This window comes from Xenopus tropicalis, chromosome 8 (genome assembly GCF_000004195.4).
Source record: "Xenopus tropicalis strain Nigerian chromosome 8, UCB_Xtro_10.0, whole genome shotgun sequence".
In the NCBI taxonomy this organism is placed as follows: Eukaryota; Metazoa; Chordata; class Amphibia; order Anura; family Pipidae; genus Xenopus; species Xenopus tropicalis.
The window spans coordinates 136814238-136822065 of record NC_030684.2 but is presented as its reverse complement, the minus strand read 5'-3'; positions in this window follow the sequence as shown (position 1 = coordinate 136822065).

Genomic DNA, 7828 nt, shown 5'->3' with positions numbered 1-7828 from the left:
GGGGTTCCCCGCTCTATTCCCCGTACCCATTCCCCATCTACCCCATTCCTATTCCCTCTGTATAATAATCCCCTGTCCCGGGGTTCCCTGTTCTATTCCCCGTACCCATTCCCCATCTACCCCATTCCTATTCCCTCTGTATAATAATCCCCTGTCCCGGGGTTCCCTGTTCTATTCCCCGTACCCATTCCCCATCTACCCCATTCCTATTCCCTCTGTATAATAACCCCCTGTCCCAGGGTTCCCTGCTCTATTCCCCGTACCCATTCCCCATCTACCCCATTCCTATTCCGTCTGTATAATAATCCCCTGTCCCGGGGTTCCCTGCTCTATTCCCCATACCCATTCCCCATCTACCCCATTCCTATTCCCTCTGTATAATAATCCCCTCTCCCGGGGTTCCCCGCTCTATTCCCCGTAACCATTCCCCATCTACCCCATTCCTATTCCCTCTGTATAATAATCCCCTGTCCCGGGGTTCCCCGCTCTATTCCCCGTACCCATTCCCCATCTACCCCATTCCTATTCCCTCTGTATAATAATCCCCTGTCCCAGGGTTCCCTGCTCTATTCCCCGTACCCATTCCCCATCTACCCCATTCCTATTCCCTCTGTATAATAATCCCCTGTCCCGGGGTTCCCTGCTCTATTCCCCGTACCCATTCCCCATCTACCCCATTCCTATTCCCTCTGTATAATAATCCCCTGTCCCGGGGTTCCCTGCTCTATTCCCCGTACCCATTCCCCATCTACCCCATTCCTATTCCCTCTGTATAATAATCCCCTGTCCCGGGGTTCCCCGCTCTATTCCCCGTACCCATTCCCCATCTACCCCATTCCTATTCCCTCTGTATAATAATCCCCTGTCCCGGGGTTCCCTGCTCTATTCCCCGTACCCATTCCCCATCTACCCCATTCCTATTCCCTCTGTATAATAATCCCCTGTCCCGGGGTTCCCTGCTCTATTCCCCGTACCCATTCCCCTTCTACCCCATTCCTATTCCCTCTGTATAATAATCCCCTGTCCCAGGGTTCCCTGCTCTATTCCCCATACCCATTCCCCTTCTACCCCATTCCTATTCCCTCTGTATAATAATCCCCTGTCCCGGGGTTCCCTGCTCTATTCCCCGTACCCATTCCCCATCTACCCCATTCCTATTCCCTCTGTATAATAATCCCCTGTCCCAGGGTTCCCTGCTCTATTCCCCATACCCATTCCCCTTCTACCCCATTCCTATTCCCTCTGTATAATAATCCCCTGTCCCGGGGTTCCCTGCTCTATTCCCCGTACCCATTCCCCCATCTACCCCATTCCTATTCCCTCTGTATAATAATCCCCTGTCCCGGGGTTCCCTGCTCTATTCCCCGTACCCATTCCCCTTCTACCCCATTCCTATTCCCTCTGTATAATAATCCCCTGTCCCGGGGTTCCCCGCTCTATTCCCCGTACCCATTCCCCTTCTACCCCATTCCTATTCCCTCTGTATAATAATCCCCTGTCCCAGGGTTCCCTGCTCTATTCCCCGTACCCATTCCCCCATCTACCCCATTCCTATTCCCTCTGTATAATAATCCCCTGTCCCGGGGTTCCCTGCTCTATTCCCCGTACCCATTCCCCCATCTACCCCATTCCTATTCCCTCTGTATAATAATCCCCTGTCCCAGGGTTCCCCGCTCTATTCCCCGTACCCATTCCCCATCTACCCCATTCCTATTCCCTCTGTATAATAATCCCCTATCCCGGGGTTCCCCGCTCTATTCCCCGTACCCATTCCCCCATCTACCCCATTCCTATTCCCTCTGTATAATAATCCCCTGTCCCGGGGTTCCCTGCTCTATTCCCCGTACCCATTCCCCATCTACCCCATTCCTATTCCCTCTGTATAATAATCCCCTGTCCCGGGGTTCCCTGCTCTATTCCCCGTACCCATTCCCCATCTACCCCATTCCTATTCCCTCTGTATAATAATCCCCTGTCCCGGGGTTCCCTGCTCTATTCCCCGTACCCATTCCCCATCTACCCCATTCCTATTCCCTCTGTATAATAATCCCCTGTCCCGGGGTTCCCTGCTCTATTCCCCGTACCCATTCCCCATCTACCCCATTCATATTCCCTCTGTATAATAATCCCCTGTCCCGGGGTTCCCTGCTCTATTCCCCGTACCCATTCCCCATCTACCCCATTCCTATTCCCTCTGTATAATAATCCCCTGTCCCGGGGTTCCCTGCTCTATTCCCCGTACCCATTCCCCATCTACCCCATTCCTATTCCCTCTGTATAATAATCCCCTGTCCCGGGGTTCCCTGCTCTATTCCCCGTACCCATTCCCCATCTACCCCATTCCTATTCCCTCTGTATAATAATCCCCTGTCCCGGGGTTCCCTGCTCTATTCCCCGTACCCATTCCCCATCTACCCCATTCCTATTCCCTCTGTATAATAATCCCCTGTCCCAGGGTTCCCTGCTCTATTCCCCGTACCCATTCCCCTTCTACCCCATTCCTATTCCCTCTGTATAATAATCCCCTGTCCCGGGGTTCCCCGCTCTATTCCCCGTACCCATTCCCCATCTACCCCATTCCTATTCCCTCTGTATAATAATCCCCTATCCCGGGGTTCCCTGCTCTATTCCCCGTACCCATTCCCCATCTACCCCATTCCTATTCCCTCTGTATAATAATCCCCTGTCCAGGGGTTCCCCGCTCTATACCCCGTACCCATTCCCCTTCTACCCCATTCCTATTCCCTCTGTATAATAATCCCCTGTCCCGGGGTTCCCTGCTCTATTCCCCGTACCCATTCCCCATCTACCCCATTCCTATTCCCTCTGTATAATAATCCCCTGTCCCGGGGTTCCCTGCTCTATTCCCCGTACCCATTCCCCATCTACCCCATTCCTATTCCCTCTGTATAATAATCCCCTGTCCCGGGGTTCCCTGCTCTATTCCCCGTACCCATTCCCCCATCTACCCCATTCCTATTCCCTCTGTATAATAATCCCCTGTCCCGGGGTTCCCCGCTCTATTCCCCGTACCCATTCCCCTTCTACCCCATTCCTATTCCCTCTGTATAATAATCCCCTGTCCCGGGGTTCCCCGCTCTATTCCCCGTACCCATTCCCCTTCTACCCCATTCCTATTCCCTCTGTATAATAATCCCCTGTCCCGGGGTTCCCCGCTCTATTCCCCGTACCCATTCCCCTTCTACCCCATTCCTATTCCCTCTGTATAATAATCCCCTGTCCCGGGGTTCCCTGCTCTATTCCCCGTACCCATTCCCCATCTACCCCATTCCTATTCCCTCTGTATAATAATCCCCTGTCCCAGGGTTCCCTGCTCTATTCCCCGTACCCATTCCCCATCTACCCCATTCCTATTCCCTCTGTATAATAATCCCCTGTCCCGGGGTTCCCCGCTCTATTCCCCGTACCCATTCCCCATCTACCCCATTCCTATTCCCTCTGTATAATAATCATAAATAACAAAGATTTTCAGTGGAATAAAAACAATAACATTTATTGGCTCAAATTAACAAAAAAGACAAAACCATATTTAAATAGAAAGCATACTATACCAAACAATAACCAGGTGCATCCTAATCTCCTAACGCGTTTCGCACCATGTGGCGCTTCATCAGAGGAGGTGTGGTTCACTTGTGTCACTTCCCTTTTATACCCTTAATCATTACATTACCCAGTGTACAGGGCTACCTAAATACCCCATACCAAGCTAATATCATATCAGATTTATAATACATACATAGTCATGGGCTTTCAAATAGCCCTGTATATAGCACATATCATATCTTTGTATTAGAAACACACCAGTTGATTCAAAAACCACAAAAAAACCACAAAACAAAAACAAATTGTGATCACTTGATTAATCAATTAATTAAATCTATAAATCTATAAATCTACATCTCAAAAAACCTTTAAAGGTGAATATCTTGATTAATCACTACATATTAAAGTGCATAATTGTGCATAAAATTTCATTCAAACAATACTTATACTAATAAACCCCTTTAATGTTATTGCATCCTGGAGATTCCTTAATTGCCACAAAAGAGGCAAATATCAGAGCCATAATAACTATAACACTAACAGTAATTGATCATTTTTACCTTATATCATGTATGATATTATAGATGTTAAATATTAAGCATACAGATACTGAAATCTCCAAGATGCATAAACATCTTAAGTATATACCAGTGTTTAAATAATAAAGCCAATAAATATATATACACACACAAAATATAAAAATGTATATTATTCTTACAAAATATTAATATTTATTTTACATCAATTTTTTCTAATTGCTATGACCCATACCAGTTAGTTTTTCTCTTTTTCAATTTAACATAATAGCAATCCCCACAATGTATACAATTATTATTGTCAATTTTTATTCGGTTCAACATGATAACATATCCTATTCATCTTATTTCCAAGGTGATACCAGGAAAGGTTTTAGCTCTATGGGCTGTGATCCTATTGCCCCAGACAGACCAGTAATACAGGGCTATGGGCTGAGATCCTATTGACCCAGACAGACCAGTAATACAGGGCTATGGGCTGAGATCCTATTGCCCCAGACAGACCAGTAATACAGGGCTATGGGCTGAGATCCTATTGCCCCAGACAGACTAGTAATACAGGGCTATGGGCTGAGATCCTATTGCCCCAGACAGACTAGTAATACAGGGCTATGGGCTGAGATCCTATTGCCCCAGACAGACCAGTAATACAGGGCTATGGGCTGAGATCCTATTGCCCCAGACAGAATAGTAATACAGGGCTATGGGCTGAGATCCTATTGCCCCAGACAGACCAGTAATACAGGGTTATGGGCTGAGATCCTATTGCCCCAGACAGACCAGTAATACGGGGCTATGGGCCGAGATCCTATTGCCCCAGACAGACCAGTAATACAGGGCTATGGGCTGAGATCCTATTGCCCCAGACAGACCAGTAATACAGGGCTATGGGCTGAGATCCTATTGCCCCAGACAGACCAGTAATACAGGGCTATGGGCTGAGATCCTATTGCCCCAGACAGACCAGTAATACAGGGCTATGGGCTGAGATCCTATTGCCCCAGACAGACCAGTAATACAGGGCTATGGGCTGAGATCCTATTGCCCCAGACAGACTAGTAATACAGGGCTATGGGCTGAGATCCTATTGCCCCAGACAGACTAGTAATACAGGGCTATGGGCTGAGATCCTATTGCCCCAGACAGACCAGTAATACAGGGCTATGGGCTGAGATCCTATTGCCCCAGACAGAATAGTAATACAGGGCTATGGGCTGAGATCCTATTGCCCCAGACAGACCAGTAATACAGGGTTATGGGCTGAGATCCTATTGCCCCAGACAGACCAGTAATACGGGGCTATGGGCCGAGATCCTATTGCCCCAGACAGACCAGTAATACAGGGCTATGGGCTGAGATCCTATTGCCCCAGACAGACCAGTAATACAGGGCTATGGGCTGAGATCCTATTGCCCCAGACAGACCAGTAATACGGGGCTATGGGCCGAGATCCTATTGCCCCAGACAGACCAGTAATACAGGGCTATGGGCTGAGATCCTATTGCCCCAGACAGACCAGTAATACAGGGCTATGGGCTGAGATCCTATTGCCCCAGACAGACCAGTAATACAGGGCTATGGGCTGAGATCCTATTGCCCCAGACAGACCAGTAATACAGGGCTATGGGCTGGGATCCTATTGCCCCAGACAGACCAGTAATACAGGGCTATGGGCTGGGATCCTATTGCCCCAGACAGACCAGTAATACAGGGCTATGGGCTGGGATCCTATTGCCCCAGACAGACCAGTATTATAAGGCTATGGCGTAGATGGGGAATGGGTAGGTGGAATAGAGCAGGGAACCCTGGGACAGGGGATTATTATACAGAGGGAATAGGAATGGGGTAGATGGGGAATGGGTACGGGGAATAGAGCGGGGAACCCCGGGACAGGGGATTATTATACAGAGGGAATAGGAATGGGGTAGATGGGGAATGGGTACGGGGAATAGAGCAGGGAACCCCAGGACAGGGGATTATTATACAGAGGGAATAGGAATGGGGTAGATGGGGAATGGGTACGGGGAATAGAGCAGGGAACCCCGGGACAGGGGATTATTATACAGAGGGAATAGGAATGGGGTAGATGGGGAATGGGTACGGGGAATAGAGCAGGGAACCCTGGGACAGGGGATTATTATACAGAGGGAATAGGAATGGGGTAGATGGGGAATGGGTACGGGGAATAGAGCGGGGAACCCCGGGACAGGGGATTATTATACAGAGGGAATAGGAATGGGGTAGAAGGGGAATGGGTACGGGGAATAGAGCAGGGAACCCTGGGACAGGGGATTATTATACAGAGGGAATAGGAATGGGGTAGATGGGAATGGGTACGGGGAATAGAGCAGGGAACCCCGGGACAGGGGATTATTATACAGAGGGAATAGGAATGGGGTAGATGGGGAATGGGTACGGGGAATAGAGCAGGGAACCCCGGGACAGGGGATTATTATACAGAGGGAATATAAGAATCCATTTAGATTCCAATCGTAAAAGTTTAGTTACCAAATTTCCTTCACTTTTATCATCAATTTTATCTATGCCAAACATATTAAATCTCATTTGCTTTCCTTTATGCACATAATCAAAGTGTTTATATAACAGATTATCACTATCTTTATTCTTTAGACCTCTTAGATGTTCTCCTAATCGTATTCTCAACTGATAGTGCGTCCTATATAAAGGTGGCCATACACGGGCCGACTATAGCTGCCGATATCGGTCCCTTGGACCAATTCGGCAGCTAATCGGCCCGTGTATGGGGAGAGCAGATCGGCCTGGCCGACCGATATCTGGCCTGAAATTGGGCAGATATCGATCAGCCAGGTTAGAAAATCTGGTCGGATCGGGGACCGCATCGGCTCGTTGATGCGGTCCCCGATCCGACTGCCCCATTGCCGCCCACATAATCCGATCGTCTGGCCCCAGGGCCAAACGATTGGATTATTATTTTTTTTACCTAAATGGTCCCCGATATCGCCCACCCGTAGGTGGGGATATCGGGGGAAGATCCGCTCGCTTGGCGACATCGCCAAGCGAGCGGATCTGCTGGTGTATGGCCAGCTTTAAGGGAACCACATTCACATTGCAAACAATAAATTACATATTGTGTTTGACATGAGATATAAGTATCAATATTATATTCTTTATCAGTATTCTTACTTGAAAAAGTTTTTTTGTTATTACTGTATTTGCATGACTTGCAATGCTTACAGGGAAAGAAGCCTTTTAAATTACCTAACCATGATGTTCCTTTAGTCAATTTCTCTTTCGACTTTAATTTGTTAGGGGCTACAATATCTGCTAGTGATTTAGCTTTTCTGCTAACTACACCTGGTTGAATACTTAGCTTTTTCAATATTGGATCTGCCTGCAATATATTCCAATTTCTTTTAATTACTTTTCCGATCTTTTTATATTGAACTCCAAAATCTAGAATACACCTTATTTCTTCTCTCTTTTCAACTTTAACTATTTTAGCTTTTTCAACTTTATTGTAGCTCTTGCTGTTATTTTTAGTTCTCAATTCCTCTACTCTTTGTAATGCCATTTGCAAATCACATTTTTTTATATCCTCTTTCCCCAAGCCTCTCACATTCATGCCTTGCTTGTTCTTTAAACACATCATAACTTTGGCTTTATTATTTAAACACTGGTATATACTTAAGATGTTTATGCATCTTGGAGATTTCAGTATCTGTATGCTTAATATTTAACATCTATAA